Source organism: Dendronephthya gigantea, unplaced genomic scaffold, assembly GCF_004324835.1.
Source record: "Dendronephthya gigantea isolate DGI-Jeju-01 unplaced genomic scaffold, DenGig_1.0 1332, whole genome shotgun sequence".
In the NCBI taxonomy this organism is placed as follows: domain Eukaryota; kingdom Metazoa; phylum Cnidaria; class Anthozoa; order Malacalcyonacea; family Nephtheidae; genus Dendronephthya; species Dendronephthya gigantea.
Window position 1 is genome coordinate 1 of NW_021164328.1, and position 17,329 is coordinate 17,329.

General features: G+C 42.0%; 56 non-coding genes across 56 annotated transcripts; all 56 read right to left on the reverse strand.

Moving 5' to 3' along the window:
• Positions 1-199: 199 nt before the first annotated feature.
• Trnar-acg lies at positions 200-270 on the reverse strand. The gene has a single exon. It is a non-coding gene; the product is annotated as a tRNA-Arg (tRNA).
• A 96-nt stretch (positions 271-366) lies between these two features.
• Positions 367-439, reverse strand: Trnai-aau. The gene has a single exon. It is a non-coding gene; the product is annotated as a tRNA-Ile (tRNA).
• Positions 440-544: 105 nt separating this feature from the next.
• Positions 545-615, reverse strand: Trnar-ucg. Its single transcript has one exon. It is a non-coding gene; the product is annotated as a tRNA-Arg (tRNA).
• A 482-nt stretch (positions 616-1,097) lies between these two features.
• On the reverse strand, positions 1,098-1,170 carry Trnar-acg. The gene has a single exon. It is a non-coding gene; the product is annotated as a tRNA-Arg (tRNA).
• Positions 1,171-1,269: 99 nt separating this feature from the next.
• On the reverse strand, positions 1,270-1,342 carry Trnai-aau. Its single transcript has one exon. It is a non-coding gene; the product is annotated as a tRNA-Ile (tRNA).
• A 108-nt stretch (positions 1,343-1,450) lies between these two features.
• Trnar-ucg lies at positions 1,451-1,522 on the reverse strand. Its single transcript has one exon. It is a non-coding gene; the product is annotated as a tRNA-Arg (tRNA).
• Positions 1,523-2,014: 492 nt separating this feature from the next.
• Positions 2,015-2,087, reverse strand: Trnar-acg. Its single transcript has one exon. It is a non-coding gene; the product is annotated as a tRNA-Arg (tRNA).
• Positions 2,088-2,186: 99 nt separating this feature from the next.
• Positions 2,187-2,259, reverse strand: Trnai-aau. Its single transcript has one exon. It is a non-coding gene; the product is annotated as a tRNA-Ile (tRNA).
• Positions 2,260-2,367: 108 nt separating this feature from the next.
• Trnar-ucg lies at positions 2,368-2,440 on the reverse strand. The gene has a single exon. It is a non-coding gene; the product is annotated as a tRNA-Arg (tRNA).
• Positions 2,441-2,930: 490 nt separating this feature from the next.
• Positions 2,931-3,003, reverse strand: Trnar-acg. Its single transcript has one exon. It is a non-coding gene; the product is annotated as a tRNA-Arg (tRNA).
• A 99-nt stretch (positions 3,004-3,102) lies between these two features.
• On the reverse strand, positions 3,103-3,175 carry Trnai-aau. The gene has a single exon. It is a non-coding gene; the product is annotated as a tRNA-Ile (tRNA).
• Positions 3,176-3,283: 108 nt separating this feature from the next.
• On the reverse strand, positions 3,284-3,356 carry Trnar-ucg. The gene has a single exon. It is a non-coding gene; the product is annotated as a tRNA-Arg (tRNA).
• Positions 3,357-3,849: 493 nt separating this feature from the next.
• On the reverse strand, positions 3,850-3,922 carry Trnar-acg. Its single transcript has one exon. It is a non-coding gene; the product is annotated as a tRNA-Arg (tRNA).
• A 99-nt stretch (positions 3,923-4,021) lies between these two features.
• On the reverse strand, positions 4,022-4,094 carry Trnai-aau. Its single transcript has one exon. It is a non-coding gene; the product is annotated as a tRNA-Ile (tRNA).
• Positions 4,095-4,200: 106 nt separating this feature from the next.
• Positions 4,201-4,273, reverse strand: Trnar-ucg. Its single transcript has one exon. It is a non-coding gene; the product is annotated as a tRNA-Arg (tRNA).
• A 492-nt stretch (positions 4,274-4,765) lies between these two features.
• Trnar-acg lies at positions 4,766-4,838 on the reverse strand. The gene has a single exon. It is a non-coding gene; the product is annotated as a tRNA-Arg (tRNA).
• A 98-nt stretch (positions 4,839-4,936) lies between these two features.
• Trnai-aau lies at positions 4,937-5,009 on the reverse strand. The gene has a single exon. It is a non-coding gene; the product is annotated as a tRNA-Ile (tRNA).
• A 108-nt stretch (positions 5,010-5,117) lies between these two features.
• On the reverse strand, positions 5,118-5,190 carry Trnar-ucg. Its single transcript has one exon. It is a non-coding gene; the product is annotated as a tRNA-Arg (tRNA).
• A 491-nt stretch (positions 5,191-5,681) lies between these two features.
• Positions 5,682-5,754, reverse strand: Trnar-acg. Its single transcript has one exon. It is a non-coding gene; the product is annotated as a tRNA-Arg (tRNA).
• Positions 5,755-5,853: 99 nt separating this feature from the next.
• Positions 5,854-5,926, reverse strand: Trnai-aau. The gene has a single exon. It is a non-coding gene; the product is annotated as a tRNA-Ile (tRNA).
• A 108-nt stretch (positions 5,927-6,034) lies between these two features.
• Positions 6,035-6,107, reverse strand: Trnar-ucg. Its single transcript has one exon. It is a non-coding gene; the product is annotated as a tRNA-Arg (tRNA).
• A 492-nt stretch (positions 6,108-6,599) lies between these two features.
• Trnar-acg lies at positions 6,600-6,672 on the reverse strand. Its single transcript has one exon. It is a non-coding gene; the product is annotated as a tRNA-Arg (tRNA).
• Positions 6,673-6,770: 98 nt separating this feature from the next.
• On the reverse strand, positions 6,771-6,843 carry Trnai-aau. Its single transcript has one exon. It is a non-coding gene; the product is annotated as a tRNA-Ile (tRNA).
• A 108-nt stretch (positions 6,844-6,951) lies between these two features.
• Trnar-ucg lies at positions 6,952-7,024 on the reverse strand. The gene has a single exon. It is a non-coding gene; the product is annotated as a tRNA-Arg (tRNA).
• A 495-nt stretch (positions 7,025-7,519) lies between these two features.
• Positions 7,520-7,592, reverse strand: Trnar-acg. The gene has a single exon. It is a non-coding gene; the product is annotated as a tRNA-Arg (tRNA).
• Positions 7,593-7,691: 99 nt separating this feature from the next.
• Positions 7,692-7,764, reverse strand: Trnai-aau. Its single transcript has one exon. It is a non-coding gene; the product is annotated as a tRNA-Ile (tRNA).
• A 107-nt stretch (positions 7,765-7,871) lies between these two features.
• Trnar-ucg lies at positions 7,872-7,944 on the reverse strand. The gene has a single exon. It is a non-coding gene; the product is annotated as a tRNA-Arg (tRNA).
• Positions 7,945-8,433: 489 nt separating this feature from the next.
• Trnar-acg lies at positions 8,434-8,506 on the reverse strand. The gene has a single exon. It is a non-coding gene; the product is annotated as a tRNA-Arg (tRNA).
• Positions 8,507-8,605: 99 nt separating this feature from the next.
• On the reverse strand, positions 8,606-8,678 carry Trnai-aau. Its single transcript has one exon. It is a non-coding gene; the product is annotated as a tRNA-Ile (tRNA).
• A 108-nt stretch (positions 8,679-8,786) lies between these two features.
• Trnar-ucg lies at positions 8,787-8,859 on the reverse strand. Its single transcript has one exon. It is a non-coding gene; the product is annotated as a tRNA-Arg (tRNA).
• A 491-nt stretch (positions 8,860-9,350) lies between these two features.
• Positions 9,351-9,423, reverse strand: Trnar-acg. Its single transcript has one exon. It is a non-coding gene; the product is annotated as a tRNA-Arg (tRNA).
• Positions 9,424-9,522: 99 nt separating this feature from the next.
• Trnai-aau lies at positions 9,523-9,595 on the reverse strand. Its single transcript has one exon. It is a non-coding gene; the product is annotated as a tRNA-Ile (tRNA).
• A 109-nt stretch (positions 9,596-9,704) lies between these two features.
• On the reverse strand, positions 9,705-9,777 carry Trnar-ucg. Its single transcript has one exon. It is a non-coding gene; the product is annotated as a tRNA-Arg (tRNA).
• Positions 9,778-10,259: 482 nt separating this feature from the next.
• Positions 10,260-10,332, reverse strand: Trnar-acg. Its single transcript has one exon. It is a non-coding gene; the product is annotated as a tRNA-Arg (tRNA).
• Positions 10,333-10,431: 99 nt separating this feature from the next.
• On the reverse strand, positions 10,432-10,504 carry Trnai-aau. The gene has a single exon. It is a non-coding gene; the product is annotated as a tRNA-Ile (tRNA).
• A 109-nt stretch (positions 10,505-10,613) lies between these two features.
• Trnar-ucg lies at positions 10,614-10,686 on the reverse strand. Its single transcript has one exon. It is a non-coding gene; the product is annotated as a tRNA-Arg (tRNA).
• A 491-nt stretch (positions 10,687-11,177) lies between these two features.
• Trnar-acg lies at positions 11,178-11,249 on the reverse strand. The gene has a single exon. It is a non-coding gene; the product is annotated as a tRNA-Arg (tRNA).
• A 99-nt stretch (positions 11,250-11,348) lies between these two features.
• Trnai-aau lies at positions 11,349-11,421 on the reverse strand. The gene has a single exon. It is a non-coding gene; the product is annotated as a tRNA-Ile (tRNA).
• Positions 11,422-11,528: 107 nt separating this feature from the next.
• On the reverse strand, positions 11,529-11,601 carry Trnar-ucg. The gene has a single exon. It is a non-coding gene; the product is annotated as a tRNA-Arg (tRNA).
• A 490-nt stretch (positions 11,602-12,091) lies between these two features.
• On the reverse strand, positions 12,092-12,164 carry Trnar-acg. The gene has a single exon. It is a non-coding gene; the product is annotated as a tRNA-Arg (tRNA).
• Positions 12,165-12,263: 99 nt separating this feature from the next.
• On the reverse strand, positions 12,264-12,336 carry Trnai-aau. The gene has a single exon. It is a non-coding gene; the product is annotated as a tRNA-Ile (tRNA).
• A 107-nt stretch (positions 12,337-12,443) lies between these two features.
• On the reverse strand, positions 12,444-12,515 carry Trnar-ucg. The gene has a single exon. It is a non-coding gene; the product is annotated as a tRNA-Arg (tRNA).
• A 488-nt stretch (positions 12,516-13,003) lies between these two features.
• On the reverse strand, positions 13,004-13,076 carry Trnar-acg. The gene has a single exon. It is a non-coding gene; the product is annotated as a tRNA-Arg (tRNA).
• Positions 13,077-13,175: 99 nt separating this feature from the next.
• On the reverse strand, positions 13,176-13,248 carry Trnai-aau. Its single transcript has one exon. It is a non-coding gene; the product is annotated as a tRNA-Ile (tRNA).
• A 106-nt stretch (positions 13,249-13,354) lies between these two features.
• Trnar-ucg lies at positions 13,355-13,427 on the reverse strand. Its single transcript has one exon. It is a non-coding gene; the product is annotated as a tRNA-Arg (tRNA).
• A 493-nt stretch (positions 13,428-13,920) lies between these two features.
• Trnar-acg lies at positions 13,921-13,993 on the reverse strand. The gene has a single exon. It is a non-coding gene; the product is annotated as a tRNA-Arg (tRNA).
• Positions 13,994-14,089: 96 nt separating this feature from the next.
• On the reverse strand, positions 14,090-14,162 carry Trnai-aau. The gene has a single exon. It is a non-coding gene; the product is annotated as a tRNA-Ile (tRNA).
• A 107-nt stretch (positions 14,163-14,269) lies between these two features.
• Positions 14,270-14,342, reverse strand: Trnar-ucg. Its single transcript has one exon. It is a non-coding gene; the product is annotated as a tRNA-Arg (tRNA).
• A 490-nt stretch (positions 14,343-14,832) lies between these two features.
• Trnar-acg lies at positions 14,833-14,905 on the reverse strand. Its single transcript has one exon. It is a non-coding gene; the product is annotated as a tRNA-Arg (tRNA).
• A 98-nt stretch (positions 14,906-15,003) lies between these two features.
• On the reverse strand, positions 15,004-15,076 carry Trnai-aau. The gene has a single exon. It is a non-coding gene; the product is annotated as a tRNA-Ile (tRNA).
• Positions 15,077-15,181: 105 nt separating this feature from the next.
• Trnar-ucg lies at positions 15,182-15,254 on the reverse strand. The gene has a single exon. It is a non-coding gene; the product is annotated as a tRNA-Arg (tRNA).
• A 483-nt stretch (positions 15,255-15,737) lies between these two features.
• Trnar-acg lies at positions 15,738-15,810 on the reverse strand. Its single transcript has one exon. It is a non-coding gene; the product is annotated as a tRNA-Arg (tRNA).
• A 97-nt stretch (positions 15,811-15,907) lies between these two features.
• On the reverse strand, positions 15,908-15,980 carry Trnai-aau. The gene has a single exon. It is a non-coding gene; the product is annotated as a tRNA-Ile (tRNA).
• A 106-nt stretch (positions 15,981-16,086) lies between these two features.
• On the reverse strand, positions 16,087-16,160 carry Trnar-ucg. The gene has a single exon. It is a non-coding gene; the product is annotated as a tRNA-Arg (tRNA).
• Positions 16,161-16,640: 480 nt separating this feature from the next.
• Positions 16,641-16,712, reverse strand: Trnar-acg. Its single transcript has one exon. It is a non-coding gene; the product is annotated as a tRNA-Arg (tRNA).
• Positions 16,713-16,979: 267 nt separating this feature from the next.
• Positions 16,980-17,052, reverse strand: Trnar-ucg. The gene has a single exon. It is a non-coding gene; the product is annotated as a tRNA-Arg (tRNA).
• Positions 17,053-17,329: the final 277 nt, after the last annotated feature.

Consider the following 17,329-nt stretch of genomic DNA (forward strand, 5'->3'; position numbering starts at 1 on the left):
CATCGTTACCACCAAAATTCAACATCCACATAAGACCTGGTAATAGCAGGTTGGCCGGTGTGAGACTTTGACCTTAGCGTTATTAAGACTGCGCTCTGCCGACTGAGCTAACCGGCCTTTTTTAAGCTTGGAGTTAAAGGTTTTAAACGCTGGGAAACTCAATTTCTATTAAACCTTTCCCTCTTTCTCTCTATGAAGTCGACCCCGCCGGATTCGAACCTGGATCTTCTGATCCGTAGTCAGACGCCTTATCCATTTGGCCACAGGGCCGCTACCATTTAAAAGTATACTTTTCCTTCTTGTTTGGTTTTATATTGTTACGCCAAAATTCTAGGAATCCACAATAAAGATCTGGTAATAGTAGGTTGGCCGGTGTGAGGATCGAACTCACGACCTTAGCGTTATTAGCACCACGCTCTGCCGACTGAGCTAACCGGCCTTGTTTTAAGCTTTGGAGTATAAGGTTTTAACGCTTGCAAAGTCAATTTCTTTAAAATTTTCGATCAGTTGACTTAACGATTCCGCTCCAAAATTTGATAAACCTCGACCCCACCAGGACTCGAACCTGGAATTTCTCATCCGAAGTGAGACGCCTATCCATTAGGCCATGAGGCCTACAAGAATCCTCCAACTAATCTTGCAAATAATCATTATTCCATATATATGTTGGAAACTCTAATACCAACGATTGAGTATCAACACGCTCCTGTCATTGAACAGTATCGTTTTTACGTTTCATTGAAGGATGTGGTCGGTAAAACTGTAAATCAAAATCGACCCCGCCAGGACTCGAACCTGGAATCTTCTGATCCGTTGTCAGACACCTTATCTCTTGGCCACAGGGCGGCTACGTTTTAAAGTATACTTTTTCATTCTTGTTTCGTTTTCTAATCGTTACCACCAAAAATTCAGCAATCCAGATAAAGACCTGGTAATAGCAGGTTGGCCGATGTGAGACTTATGACCTTAGCGTTATTAGCACTGCGCGCTGCCGACGAGCTAACCGGCCTCTTTTTAAAGCTTGGAGTATAAAGGTTTTAAACGCTGGGAAACTCAATTTCTATTAAACCTTTCCACTCTTTCTCATCTAATGAAGTCGACCCCGCCAGGATTCGAACCTGGAATCTTCTGATCCGTAGTCAGACGCCTTATCCATTTGGCCACAGGGCTGCTACCATTTAAAAGTATACTTTTTCCTTCTTGTTTGGTTTTATATGTGTTACCGCCAAAATTCTAGGAATCCATAATAAAGATCTGGTAATAGTAGGTTGGCCGGTGTGAGGATCGAACTCACGACCTTAGCGTTATTAGCACCACGCTCTGCCGACTGAGCTAACCGGCCTTGTTTTAAAGCTTTGGAGTATAAAGGTTTTAACGCTTGCAAAGTCAATTTCTATTAAAATTTTCGATCAGTTGACTTAACGATTCCGCTCCAAAATTTGATAAACCTCGACCCACCAGGACTCGAACCTGGAATTTTCTCATCCGAAGTGAGACGCCTTATCCATTAGGCCATGAGGCCTACAAGAATCCTCCAACTAATCTTGCAAATAATCATTATTCCATATATATGTTGGAAACTCTAAATACCAACGATTGAGTATCAAACACGGCTCCTGTCATTGAGAACAAGTATTGTTTTTATGTTTCATTGAAGGATGTGGTCGGTAAAACTGTAAATCAAAATCGACCCCGCCAGGACTCGAACCTGGAATCTTCTGATCCGTTGCAGACACCTTATCTCTTTGGCCACAGGCGGCTACGTTTTAAAAGTATACTTTTTCATTCTTGTTTGGTTTTCTAATCGTTACCACCAAAATTCAAGCAATCCACAATAAAGACCTGGTAATAGCAGGTTGGCCGGTGTGAGACTTATGACCTTAGCGTTATTAAGCTCTGCGCTCTGCCGACTGAGCTAACCGGCCTCTTTTTAAAGCCTTTGGAGTATAAAGGTTTTAAACGCTGGGAACTCAATTTCTATTAAACCTTTCCACTCTTTCTCATCTAATGAAGTCGACCCCGCCAGGATTCGAACCTGGAATCTTCTGATCCGTAGTCAGACGCCTTATCCATTTGGCCACAGGGCCGCTACCATTTAAAAGTATACTTTTTCCTTCTTGTTTGGTTTTATATTTGTTACCGCCAAAATTCTAGGAATCCACAATAAAGATCTGGTAATAGTAGGTTGGCCGGTGTGAGGATCGAACTCACGACCTTAGCGTTATTAGCACCACGCTCTGCCGACTGAGCTAACCGGCCTTGTTTTAAAGCTTTGGAGTATAAAGGTTTTAACGCTTGCAAAGTCAATTTCTATTAAAATTTTCGATCAGTTGACTTAACGATTCCGCTCCAAAATTTGATAAACCTCGACCCCACCAGGACTCGAACCTGGAATTTTCTCATCCGAAGTGAGACGCCTTATCCATTAGGCCATGAGGCCTACAAGAATCCTCCAACTAATCTTGCAAATAATCATTATTCCATATATATGTTGGAAACTCTAAATACCAACGATTGAGTATCAAACACGCCTCCTGTCATTGAGAACAAGTATTTTTTATGTTCATTGAAGGAGTGGTCGGTAAAACTGTAAATCAAAATCGACCCCGCCAGGACTCGAACCTGGAATCTTTGATTCCGTTGCCAGACACCTTATCTCTTTGGCCACAGGGCGGCTACGTTTTAAAAGTATACTTTTTCATTCTTGTTTGGTTTTCTAATCGTTACCACCAAAATTCAAGCAATCCACAATAAAGACCTGGTAATAGCAGGTTGGCCGGTGTGAGACTTATGACCTTAGCGTTATTAAGCTCTGCGCTCTGCCGACTGAGCTAACCGGCCTCTTTTTAAAGCCTTGGAGTATAAAGGTTTTAAACGCTGGGAAACTCAATTTCTATTAAACCTTTCCACTCTTTCTCATCTAATGAAGTCGACCCCGCCAGGATTCGAACCTGGAATCTTCTGATCCGTAGTCAGACGCCTTATCCATTTGGCCACAGGGCCGCTACCATTTAAAAGTATACTTTTTCCTTCTTGTTTGGTTTTATATTTGTTACCGCCAAAATTCTAGGAATCCACAATAAAGATCTGGTAATAGTAGGTTGGCCGGTGTGAGGATCGAACTCACGACCTTAGCGTTATTAGCACCACGCTCTGCCGACTGAGCTAACCGGCCTTGTTTTAAAGCTTTGGAGTATAAAGGTTTTAACGCTTGCAAAGTCAATTTCTATTAAAATTTTCGATCAGTTGACTTAACGATTCCGCTCCAAAATTTGATAAACCTCGACCCCACCAGGACTCGAACCTGGAATTTTCTCATCCGAAGTGAGACGCCTTATCCATTAGGCCATGAGGCCTACAAGAATCCTCCAACTAATCTTGCAAATAATCATTATTCCATATATATGTTGGAAACTCTAAATACCAACGATTGAGTATCAAACACGCCCTGTCATTGAGAACAAGTATTGTTTTTATGTTTCATTGAAGGATGTGGTCGGTAAAACTGTAAATCAAAATCGACCCCGCCAGGACTCGAACCTGGAATCTTCTGATCCGTTGTCAGACACCTTATCTCTTTGGCCACAGGGCGGCTACGTTTTAAAAGTATACTTTTTCATTCTTGTTTGGTTTTCTAATCGTTACCACCAAAATTCAAGCAATCCACAATAAAGACCTGGTAATAGCAGGTTGGCCGGTGTGAGACTTATGACCTTAGCGTTATTAAGCACTGCGCTCTGCCGACTGAGCTAACCGGCCTCTTTTTAAAGCCTTTGGAGTATAAAGGTTTTAAACGCTGGGAAACTCAATTTCTATTAAACCTTTCCACTCTTTCTCATCTAATGAAGTCGACCCCGCCAGGATTCGAACCTGGAATCTTCTGATCCGTAGTCAGACGCCTTATCCATTTGGCCACAGGGCCGCTACCATTTAAAAGTATACTTTTTCCTTCTTGTTTGGTTTTATATTTGTTACCGCCAAAATTCTAGGAATCCACAATAAAGATCTGGTAATAGTAGGTTGGCCGGTGTGAGGATCGAACTCACGACCTTAGCGTTATTAGCACCACGCTCTGCCGACTGAGCTAACCGGCCTTGTTTTAAAGCTTTAGTATAAAGGTTTTAACGCTTGCAAAGTCAATTTCTATTAAAATTTTCGATCAGTTGACTTAACGATTCCGCTCCAAAATTTGATAAACCTCGACCCCACCAGGACTCGAACCTGGAATTTTCTCATCCGAAGTGAGACGCCTTATCCATTAGGCCATGAGGCCTACAAGAATCCTCCAACTAATCTTGCAAATAATCATTATTCCATATATATGTTGGAAACTCTAAATACCAACGATTGAGTATCAACACGCCTCCTGTCATTGAGAACAAGTATCGTTTTATGTATTTCATTGAAGGATGTGGTCGGTAAAACTGTAAATCAAAATCGACCCCGCCAGGACTCGAACCTGGAATCTCTGATCCGTTGTCAGACACCTTATCTCTTTGGCCACAGGGCGGCTACGTTTTAAAAGTATACTTTTTCATTCTTGTTTTGTTTTCTAATCGTTACCACCAAAATTCAAGCAATCCACAATAAAGACCTGGTAATAGCAGGTTGGCCGGTGTGAGACTTATGACCTTAGCGTTATTAAGCTCTGCGCTCTGCCGACTGAGCTAACCGGCCTCTTTTTAAAGCCTTGGAGTATAAAGGTTTTAACGCTGGGAAACTCAATTTCTATTAAACCTTTCCACTCTTTCTCATCTAATGAAGTCGACCCCGCCAGGATTCGAACCTGGAATCTTCTGATCCGTAGTCAGACGCCTTATCCATTTGGCCACAGGGCCGCTACCATTTAAAAGTATACTTTTTCCTTCTTGTTTGGTTTTATATTGTTACCGCCAAAATTCTAGGAATCCATAATAAAGATCTGGTAATAGTAGGTTGGCCGGTGTGAGGATCGAACTCACGACCTTAGCGTTATTAGCACCACGCTCTGCCGACTGAGCTAACCGGCCTTGTTTTAAAGCTTTGGAGTATAAAGGTTTTAACGCTTGCAAAGTCAATTTCTATTAAAATTTTCGATCAGTTGACTTAACGATTCCGCTCCAAAATTTGATAAACCTCGACCCCACCAGGACTCGAACCTGGAATTTTCTCATCCGAAGTGAGACGCCTTATCCATTAGGCCATGAGGCCTACAAGAATCCTCCAACTAATCTTGCAAATAATCATTATTCCATATATATGTTGGAAACTCTAAATACCAACGATTGAGTATCAAACGGCTCCTGTCATTGAGAACAAGTATTGTTTTTATGTTTCATTGAAGGATGTGGTCGGTAAAACTGTAAATCAAAATCGACCCCGCCAGGACTCGAACCTGGAATCTTCTGATCCGTTGCCAGACACCTTATCTCTTTGGCCACAGGGCGGCTACGTTTTAAAAGTATACTTTTTCATTCTTGTTTGGTTTTCTAATCGTTACCACCAAAATTCAAGCAATCCACAATAAAGACCTGGTAATAGCAGGTTGGCCGGTGTGAGACTTATGACCTTAGCGTTATTAAGCTCTGCGCTCTGCCGACTGAGCTAACCGGCCTCTTTTTAAAGCCTTGGAGTATAAAGGTTTTAAACGCTGGAAACTCAATTTCTATTAAACCTTTCCACTCTTTCTCATCTAATGAAGTCGACCCCGCCAGGATTCGAACCTGGAATCTTCTGATCCGTAGTCAGACGCCTTATCCATTTGGCCACAGGGCCGCTACCATTTAAAAGTATACTTTTTCCTTCTTGTTTGGTTTTATATTTGTTACCGCCAAAATTCTAGGAATCCACAATAAAGATCTGGTAATAGTAGGTTGGCCGGTGTGAGGATCGAACTCACGACCTTAGCGTTATTAGCACCACGCTCTGCCGACTGAGCTAACCGGCCTTGTTTTAAAGCTTTGGAGTATAAAGGTTTTAACGCTTGCAAAGTCAATTTCTTTTAAAATTTTCGATCAGTTGACTTAACGATTCCGCTCCAAAATTTGATAAACCTCGACCCCACCAGGACTCGAACCTGGAATTTTCTCATCCGAAGTGAGACGCCTTATCCATTAGGCCATGAGGCCTACAAGAATCCTCCAACTAATCTTGCAAATAATCATTATTCCATATATATGTTGGAAACTCTAAATACCAACGATTGAGTATCAAACACGCCTCCTGTCATTGGAACAAGTATCGTTTTTACGTTTCATTGAAGGATGTGGTCGGTAAAACTGTAAATCAAAATCGACCCCGCCAGGACTCGAACCTGGAATCTTCTGATCGTTGCCAGACACCTTATCTCTTTGGCCACAGGGCGGCTACGTTTTAAAAGTATACTTTTTCATTCTTGTTTGGTTTTCTAATCGTTACCACCAAAATTCAAGCAATCCACAATAAAGACCTGGTAATAGCAGGTTGGCCGGTGTGAGACTTATGACCTTAGCGTTATTAAGCTCTGCGCTCTGCCGACTGAGCTAACCGGCCTCTTTTTAAAGCCTTGGAGTATAAAGGTTTTAAACGCTGGGAAACTCAATTTCTATTAAACCTTTCCACTCTTTCTCATCTAATGAAGTCGACCCCGCCAGGATTCGAACCTGGAATCTTCTGATCCGTAGTCAGACGCCTTATCCATTTGGCCACAGGGCCGCTACCATTTAAAAGTATACTTTTTCCTTCTTGTTTGGTTTTATATTGTTACCGCCAAAATTCTAGGAATCCACAATAAAGATCTGGTAATAGTAGGTTGGCCGGTGTGAGGATCGAACTCACGACCTTAGCGTTATTAGCACCACGCTCTGCCGACTGAGCTAACCGGCCTTGTTTTAAAGCTTTGGAGTATAAAGGTTTTAACGCTTGCAAAGTCAATTTCTATTAAAATTTTCGATCAGTTGACTTAACGATTCCGCTCCAAAATTTGATAAACCTCGACCCCACCAGGACTCGAACCTGGAATTTTCTCATCCGAAGTGAGACGCCTTATCCATTAGGCCATGAGGCCTACAAGAATCCTCCAACTAATCTTGCAAAATAATCATTATTCCATATATATGTTGGAAACTCTAAATACCAACGATTGAGTATCAAACACGCCTCCTGTCATTGAGAACAAGTATCGTTTTTATGTTTCATTGAAGGATGTGGTCGGTAAAACTGTAAATCAAAATCGACCCCGCCAGGACTCGAACCTGGAATCTTCTGATCCGTTGTCAGACACCTTATCTCTTTGGCCACAGGGCGGCTACGTTTTAAAAGTATACTTTTTCATTCTTGTTTGGTTTTCTAATCGTTACCACCAAAATTCAAGCAATCCACAATAAAGACCTGGTAATAGCAGGTTGGCCGGTGTGAGACTTATGACCTTAGCGTTATTAAGCACTGCGCTCTGCCGACTGAGCTAACCGGCCTCTTTTTAAAGCCTTGGAGTATAAAGGTTTTAAACGCTGGGAAACTCAATTTCTATTAAACCTTTCCACTCTTTCTCATCTAATGAAGTCGACCCCGCCAGGATTCGAACCTGGAATCTTCTGATCCGTAGTCAGACGCCTTATCCATTTGGCCACAGGGCCGCTACCATTTAAAAGTATACTTTTTCCTTCTTGTTTGGTTTTATATTTGTTACCGCCAAAATTCTAGGAATCCACAATAAAGATCTGGTAATAGTAGGTTGGCCGGTGTGAGGATCGAACTCACGACCTTAGCGTTATTAGCACCACGCTCTGCCGACTGAGCTAACCGGCCTTGTTTTAAAGCTTTGGAGTATAAAGGTTTTAACGCTTGCAAAGTCAATTTCTTTAAAATTTTCGATCAGTTGACTTAACGATTCCGCTCCAAAATTTGATAAACCTCGACCCCACCAGGACTCGAACCTGGAATTTTCTCATCCGAAGTGAGACGCCTTATCCATTAGGCCATGAGGCCTACAAGAATCCTCCAACTAATCTTGCAAATAATCATTATTCCATATATATGTTGGAAACTCTAAATACCAACGATTGAGTATCAAACACGCCTCCTGTCATTGAGAACAAGTATCGTTTTTATTTCATTGAAGGATGTGGTCGGTAAAACTGTAAATCAAAATCGACCCCGCCAGGACTCGAACCTGGAATCTTCTGATCCGTCAGACACCTTATCTCTTTGGCCACAGGGCGGCTACGTTTTAAAAGTATACTTTTTCATTCTTGTTTGGTTTTCTAATCGTTACCACCAAAATTCAAGCAATCCACAATAAAGACCTGGTAATAGCAGGTTGGCCGGTGTGAGACTTATGACCTTAGCGTTATTAAGCTCTGCGCTCTGCCGACTGAGCTAACCGGCCTCTTTTTAAAGCCTTGGAGTATAAAGGTTTTAAACGCTGGGAAACTCAATTTCTATTAAACCTTTCCACTCTTTCTCATCTAATGAAGTCGACCCCGCCAGGATTCGAACCTGGAATCTTCTGATCCGTAGTCAGACGCCTTATCCATTTGGCCACAGGGCCGCTACCATTTAAAAGTATACTTTTTCCTTCTTGTTTGGTTTTATATTTGTTACCGCCAAAATTCTAGGAATCCACAATAAAGATCTGGTAATAGTAGGTTGGCCGGTGTGAGGATCGAACTCACGACCTTAGCGTTATTAGCACCACGCTCTGCCGACTGAGCTAACCGGCCTTGTTTTAAAGCTTTGGAGTATAAAGGTTTTAACGCTTGCAAAGTCAATTTCTATTAAAATTTTCGATCAGTTGACTTAACGATTCCGCTCCAAAATTTGATAAACCTCGACCCCACCAGGACTCGAACCTGGAATTTTCTCATCCGAAGTGAGACGCCTTATCCATTAGGCCATGAGGCCTACAAGAATCCTCCAACTAATCTTGCAAATAATCATTATTCCATATATATGTTGGAAACTCTAAATACCAACGATTGAGTATCACAACGCCTCCTGTCATTGAGAACAAGTATCGTTTTTATGTTTCATTGAAGGATGTGGTCGAAAACTGTAAATCAAAATCGACCCCGCCAGGACTCGAACCTGGAATCTTCTGATCCGTTGTCAGACACCTTATCTCTTTGGCCACAGGGCGGCTACGTTTTAAAAGTATACTTTTTCATTCTTGTTTGGTTTTCTAATCGTTACCACCAAAATTCAAGCAATCCACAATAAAGACCTGGTAATAGCAGGTTGGCCGGTGTGAGACTTATGACCTTAGCGTTATTAAGCACTGCGCTCTGCCGACTGAGCTAACCGGCCTCTTTTTAAAGCTTTGGAGTATAAAGGTTTTAAACGCTGGGAAACTCAATTTCTATTAAACCTTTCCACTCTTTCTCATCTAATGAAGTCGACCCCGCCAGGATTCGAACCTGGAATCTTCTGATCCGTAGTCAGACGCCTTATCCATTTGGCCACAGGGCCGCTACCATTTAAAAGTATACTTTTTCCTTCTTGTTTGGTTTTATATTTGTTACCGCCAAAATTCTAGGAATCCACAATAAAGATCTGGTAATAGTAGGTTGGCCGGTGTGAGGATCGAACTCACGACCTTAGCGTTATTAGCACCACGCTCTGCCGACTGAGCTAACCGGCCTTGTTTTAAAGCTTTGGAGTATAAAGGTTTTAACGCTTGCAAAGTCAATTTCTTATTAAAATTTTCGATCAGTTGACTTAACGATTCCGCTCCAAAATTTGATAAACCTCGACCCCACCAGGACTCGAACCTGGAATTTTCTCATCCGAAGTGAGACGCCTTATCCATTAGGCCATGAGGCCTACAAGAATCCTCCAACTAATCTTGCAAATAATCATTATTCCATATATATGTTGGAAACTCTAAATACCAACGATTGAGTATCAACACGCCTCCTGTCATTGAGAACAAGTATCGTTTTTATGTTTCATTGAAGGATGTGGTCGGTAAAACTGTAAATCAAAATCGACCCCGCCAGGACTCGAACCTGGAATCTCTGATCCGTTGTCAGACACCTTATCTCTTTGGCCACAGGGCGGCTACGTTTTAAAAGTATACTTTTTCATTCTTGTTTGGTTTTCTAATCGTTACCACCAAAATTCAAGCAATCCACAATAAAGACCTGGTAATAGCAGGTTGGCCGGTGTGAGACTTATGACCTTAGCGTTATTAAGCACTGCGCTCTGCCGACTGAGCTAACCGGCCTCTTTTTAAAGCCTTTGGAGTATAAAGGTTGAAACTCAATTTCTATTAAACCTTTCCACTCTTTCTCATCTAATGAAGTCGACCCCGCCAGGATTCGAACCTGGAATCTTCTGATCCGTAGTCAGACGCCTTATCCATTTGGCCACAGGGCCGCTACCATTTAAAAGTATACTTTTTCCTTCTTGTTTGGTTTTATATTTGTTACCGCCAAAATTCTAGGAATCCACAATAAAGATCTGGTAATAGTAGGTTGGCCGGTGTGAGGATCGAACTCACGACCTTAGCGTTATTAGCACCACGCTCTGCCGACTGAGCTAACCGGCCTTGTTTTAAAGCTTTGGAGTATAAAGGTTTTAACGCTTGCAAAGTCAATTTCTATTTAAAATTTTCGATCAGTTGACTTAACGATTCCGCTCCAAAATTTGATAAACCTCGACCCCACCAGGACTCGAACCTGGAATTTTCTCATCCGAAGTGAGACGCCTTATCCATTAGGCCATGAGGCCTACAAGAATCCTCCAACTAATCTTGCAAATAATCATTATTCCATATATATGTTGGAAACTCTAAATACCAACGATTGAGTATCAAACACGCTCCTGTCATTGAGAACAAGTATCGTTTTTATGTTTCATTGAAGGATGTGGTCGGTAAAACTGTAAATCAAAATCGACCCCGCCAGGACTCGAACCTGGAATCTTCTGATCCGTTGCAGACACCTTATCTCTTTGGCCACAGGGCGGCTACGTTTTAAAAGTATACTTTTTCATTCTTGTTTGGTTTTCTAATCGTTACCACCAAAATTCAAGCAATCCACAATAAAGACCTGGTAATAGCAGGTTGGCCGGTGTGAGACTTATGACCTTAGCGTTATTAAGCTCTGCGCTCTGCCGACTGAGCTAACCGGCCTCTTTTTAAAGCCTTTGGAGTATAAAGGTTTTAAACGCTGGAAACTCAATTTCTATTAAACCTTCCACTCTTTCTCATCTAATGAAGTCGACCCCGCCAGGATTCGAACCTGGAACTTCTGATCCGTAGTCAGACGCCTTATCCATTTGGCCACAGGGCCGCTACCATTTAAAAGTATACTTTTTCCTTCTTGTTTGGTTTTATATTTGTTACCGCCAAAATTCTAGGAATCCACAATAAAGATCTGGTAATAGTAGGTTGGCCGGTGTGAGGATCGAACTCACGACCTTAGCGTTATTAGCACCACGCTCTGCCGACTGAGCTAACCGGCCTTGTTTTAAAGCTTTGGAGTATAAAGGTTTTAACGCTTGCAAAGTCAATTTCTTTTAAAATTTTCGATCAGTTGACTTAACGATTCCGCTCCAAAATTGATAAACCTCGACCCCACCAGGACTCGAACCTGGAATTTTCTCATCCGAAGTGAGACGCCTTATCCATTAGGCCATGAGGCCTACAAGAATCCTCCAACTAATCTTGCAAATAATCATTATTCCATATAATGTTGGAAACTCTAAATACCAACGATTGAGTATCAAACACGCCTCCTGTCATTGAGAACAAGTATCGTTTTTACGTTTCATTGAAGGATGTGGTCGGTAAAACTGTAAATCAAAATCGACCCCGCCAGGACTCGAACCTGGAATCTTCTGATTCGTTGCCAGACACCTTATCTCTTTGGCCACAGGGCGGCTACGTTTTAAAAATACTTTTTCATTCTTGTTTGGTTTTCTAATCGTTACCACCAAAATTCAAGCAATCCACAATAAAGACCTGGTAAAGCAGGTTGGCCGGTGTGAGACTTATGACCTTAGCGTTATTAAGCACTGCGCTCTGCCGACTGAGCTAACCGGCCTCTTTTTAAAGCCTTGGAGTATAAAGGTTTTAAACGCTGGGAAACTCAATTTCTATTAAACCTTTCCACTCTTTCTCATCTAATGAAGTCGACCCCGCCAGGATTCGAACCTGGAATCTTCTGATCCGTAGTCAGACGCCTTATCCATTTGGCCACAGGGCTGCTACCATTTAAAAGTATACTTTTTCCTTCTTGTTTGGTTTTATATTTGTTACCGCCAAAATTCTAGGAATCCACAATAAAGATCTGGTAATAGTAGGTTGGCCGGTGTGAGGATCGAACTCACGACCTTAGCGTTATTAGCACCACGCTCTGCCGACTGAGCTAACCGGCCTTGTTTTAAAGCTTTGAGTATAAAGGTTTTAACGCTTGCAAAGTCAATTTCTTTTAAAATTTTCGATCAGTTGACTTAACGATTCCGCTCCAAAATTTGATAAACCTCGACCCCACCAGGACTCGAACCTGGAATTTCTCATCCGAAGTGAGACGCCTTATCCATTAGGCCATGAGGCCTACAAGAATCCTCCAACTAATCTTGCAAATAATCATTATTCCATATATATGTTGGAAACTCTAAATACCAACGATTGAGTATCAAACACGCCTCCTGTCATTGAACAAGTATCGTTTTTACGTTTCATTGAAGGATGTGGTCGGTAAAACTGTAAATCAAAATCGACCCCGCCAGGACTCGAACCTGGAATCTTCTGATCGTTGCAGACACCTTATCTCTTTGGCCACAGGGCGGCTACGTTTTAAAAGTATACTTTTTCATTCTTGTTTGGTTTTCTAATCGTTACCACCAAAATTCAAGCAATCCACAATAAAGACCTGGTAATAGCAGGTTGGCCGGTGTGAGACTTATGACCTTAGCGTTATTAAGCTCTGCGCTCTGCCGACTGAGCTAACCGGCCTCTTTTTAAAGCCTTGGAGTATAAAGGTTTTAAACGCTGGAAACTCAATTTCTATTAAACCTTTCCACTCTTCTCATCTAATGAAGTCGACCCCGCCAGGATTCGAACCTGGAATCTTCTGATCCGTAGTCAGACGCCTTATCCATTTGGCCACAGGGCCGCTACCATTTAAAAAGTATACTTTTTCCTTCTTGTTTGGTTTTATATTGTTACCGCCAAAATTCTAGGAATCCACAATAAAGATCTGGTAATAGTAGGTTGGCCGGTGTGAGGATCGAACTCACGACCTTAGCGTTATTAGCACCACGCTCTGCCGACTGAGCTAACCGGCCTTGTTTTAAAGCTTTGGAGTATAAAGGTTTAACGCTTGCAAAGTCAATTTCTTTAAAATTTTCGATCAGTTGACTTAACGATTCCGCTCCAAAATTTGATAAACCTCGACCCCACCAGGACTCGAACCTGGAATTTTCTCATCCGAAGTGAGACGCCTTATCCATTAGGCCATGAGGCCTACAAGAATCCTCCAACTAATCTTGCAAATAATCATTATTCCATAATATGTTGGAAACTCTAAATACCAACGATTGAGTATCAAACACGCCTCCTGTCATTGAGAACAAGTATCGTTTTTACGTTTCATTGAAGGATGTGGTCGGTAAAACTGTAAATCAAAATCGACCCCGCCAGGACTCGAACCTGGAATCTTCTGATCCGTTGTCAGACACCTTATCTCTTTGGCCACAGGGCGGCTACGTTTTAAAAGTATACTTTTTCATTCTTGTTTGGTTTTCTAATCGTTACCACCAAAATTCAAGCAATCCACAATAAAGACCTGGTAATAGCAGGTTGGCCGGTGTGAGACTTATGACCTTAGCGTTATTAAGCACTGCGCTCTGCCGACTGAGCTAACCGGCCTCTTTTTAAAGCCTTTGGAGTATAAAGGTTTTAAACGCTGGAAACTCAATTTCTATTAAACCTTTCCACTCTTTCTCATCTAATGAAGTCGACCCCGCCAGGATTCGAACCTGGAATCTTCTGATCCGTAGTCAGACGCCTTATCCATTTGGCCACAGGGCCGCTACCATTTAAAAGTATACTTTTCCTTCTTGTTTGGTTTTATATGTTACCGCCAAAATTCTAGGAATCCACAATAAAGATCTGGTAATAGTAGGTTGGCCGGTGTGAGGATCGAACTCACGACCTTAGCGTTATTAGCACCACGCTCTGCCGACTGAGCTAACCGGCCTTGTTTTAAAGCTTTGGAGTATAAAGGTTTTAACGCTTGCAAAGTCAATTTCTTTAAAATTTTCGATCAGTTGACTTAACGATTCCGCTCCAAAATTTGATAAACCTCGACCCCACCAGGACTCGAACCTGGAATTTTCTCATCCGAAGTGAGACGCCTTATCCATTAGGCCATGAGGCCTACAAGAATCCTCCAACTAATCTTGCAAATAATCATTATTCCATATATGTTGGAAACTCTAAATACCAACGATTGAGTATCAAACACGCCTCCTGTCATTGAGAACAAGTATCGTTTTTACGTTTCATTGAAGGATGTGGTCGGTAAAACTGTAAATCAAAATCGACCCCGCCAGGACTCGAACCTGGAATCTTCTGATCCGTTGTCACACACCTTATCTCTTTGGCCACAGGGCGGCTACGTTTTAAAAGTAACTTTTTCATTCTTGTTTGGTTTTCTAATCGTTACCACCAAAATTCAAGCAATCCACAATAAAGACCTGGTAATAGCAGGTTGGCCGGTGTGAGACTTATGACCTTAGCGTTATTAAGCACTGCGCTCTGCCGACTGAGCTAACCGGCCTCTTTTTAAAGCCTTGGAGTATAAAGGTTTTAAACGCTGGAAACTCAATTTCTATTAAACCTTTCCACTCTTTCTCATCTAATGAAGTCGACCCCGCCAGGATTCGAACCTGGAATCTTCTGATCCGTAGTCAGACGCCTTATCCATTTGGCCACAGGGCCGCTACCATTTAAAAGTATACTTTTTCCTTCTTGTTGGTTTTATATTTGTTACCGCCAAAATTCTAGGAATCCACAATAAAGATCTGGTAATAGTAGGTTGGCCGGTGTGAGGATCGAACTCACGACCTTAGCGTTATTAGCACCACGCTCTGCCGACTGAGCTAACCGGCCTTGTTTTAAAGCTTTGGAGTATAAAGGTTTTAACGCTTGCAAAGTCAATTTCTTTAAAATTTCGATCAGTTGACTTAACGATTCCGCTCCAAATTTGATAAACCTCGACCCCACCAGGACTCGAACCTGGAATTTTCTCATCCGAAGTGAGACGCCTTATCCATTAGGCCATGAGGCCTACAAGAATCCTCCAACTAATCTTGCAAATAATCATTATTCCATATATAGTTGGAAACTCTAAATACCAACGATTGAGTATCAACACGCCTCCTGTCATTGAGAACAAGTATCGTTTTTACGTTTCATTGAAGGATGTGGTCGGTAAAACTGTAAATCAAAATCGACCCCGCCAGGACTCGAACCTGGAATCCTGATCGTTGTCAGACACCTTATCTCTTGGCCACAGGGCGGCTACGTTTTAAAAGTATACTTTTCATTCTTGTTTGGTTTTAATCGTTACCACCAAAATTCAAGCAATCCACAATAAAGACCTGGTAATAGCAGGTTGGCCGGTGTGAGACTTATGACCTTAGCGTTATTAAGCACTGCGCTCTGCCGACTGAGCTAACCGGCCTCTTTTTAAAGCCTTGGAGTAAAAGGTTTTAAACGCTGGAAACTCAATTTCTATTAAACCTTTCCACTCTTTCTCATCTAATGAAGTCGACCCCGCCAGGATTCGAACCTGGAATCTTCTGATCCGTAGTCAGACGCCTTATCCATTTGGCCACAGGGCCGCTACCATTTAAAAGTATACTTTTCCTTCTTGTTTGGTTTTATATTGTTACCGCCAAAATTCTAGGAATCCACAATAAAGATCTGGTAATAGTAGGTTGGCCGGTGTGAGGATCGAACTCACGACCTTAGCGTTATTAGCACCACGCTCTGCCGACTGAGCTAACCGGCCTTGTTTTAAAGCTTTGGAGTATAAAGGTTTTAACGCTTGCAAAGTCAATTTCTTTAAAATTTTCGATCAGTTGACTTAACGATTCCGCTCCAAAATTGATAAACCTCGACCCCCACCAGGACTCGAACCTGGAATTTTCTCATCCGAAGTGAGACGCCTTATCCATTAGGCCATGAGGCCTACAAGAATCCTCCAACTAATCTTGCAAATAATCATTATCCATATAATGTTGGAAACTCTAAATACCAACGATTGAGTATCAAACACGCCCCATTGAGAACAAGTATCGTTTTTTACGTTCATTGAAGGATGTGGTCGGTAAAACTGTAAATCAAAATCGACCCCGCCAGGACTCGAACCTGGAATCTTCTGATCCGTTGTCAGACACCTTATCTCTTTGGCCACAGGGCGGCTACGTTTTAAAAGTATACTTTTTCATTCTTGTTTGGTTTTCTAATCGTTACCACCAAATTCAAGCAATCCACAATAAGACCTGGTAATAGCAGGTGGCCGTGTGAGACTTATGACCTTAGCGTTATTAAGCACTGCGCTCTGCCGACTGAGCTAACCGGCCTCTTTTAAAGCCTTGGAGTATAAAGGTTTTAAACGCTGGAAACTCAATTTCTATTAAACCTTCCACTCTTTCTCATCTAATGAAGTCGACCCCGCCAGGATTCGAACCTGGAATCTTCTGATCCGTAGTCAGACGCCTTATCCATTGGCCACAGGGCCGCTACCATTTAAAAGTATACTTTTTCCTTCTTGTTTGGTTTATATTGTTACCGCCAAAATTCTAGGAATCCACAATAAAGATCTGGTAATAGTAGGTTGGCCGGTGAGGATCGAACTCACGACCTTAGCGTTATTAGCACCACGCTCGCCGACTGAGCTAACCGGCCTTGTTTTAAAGCTTTGAGTAAAAGGTAACGCTTGCAAAGTCAATTTCTTTAAAATTTTCGATCAGTGACTTAACGATCCGCTCCAAAATTTGATAAACCTCGACCCCACCAGGACTCGAACCTGGAATTTTCTCATCCGAAGTGAGACGCCTTATCCATTAGGCCATGAGGCCTACAAGAATCCTCCAACTAATCTTGCAAATAATCATTATTCCATATATATGTTGGAAACTCTAAATACCAACGATTGAGTATCAAACACGCCTCCTGTCATTGGAACAAGTATTGTTTTTACGTTTCATTGAAGGATGTGGTCGGTAAAACTGTAAATCAAAATCGACCCCGCCAGGACTCGAACCTGGAATCTTCTGATCCGTTGCAGACACCTTATCTCTTTGGCCACAGGGCGGCTACGTTTTAAAAGTATACTTTTTCATTCTTGTTCGTTTC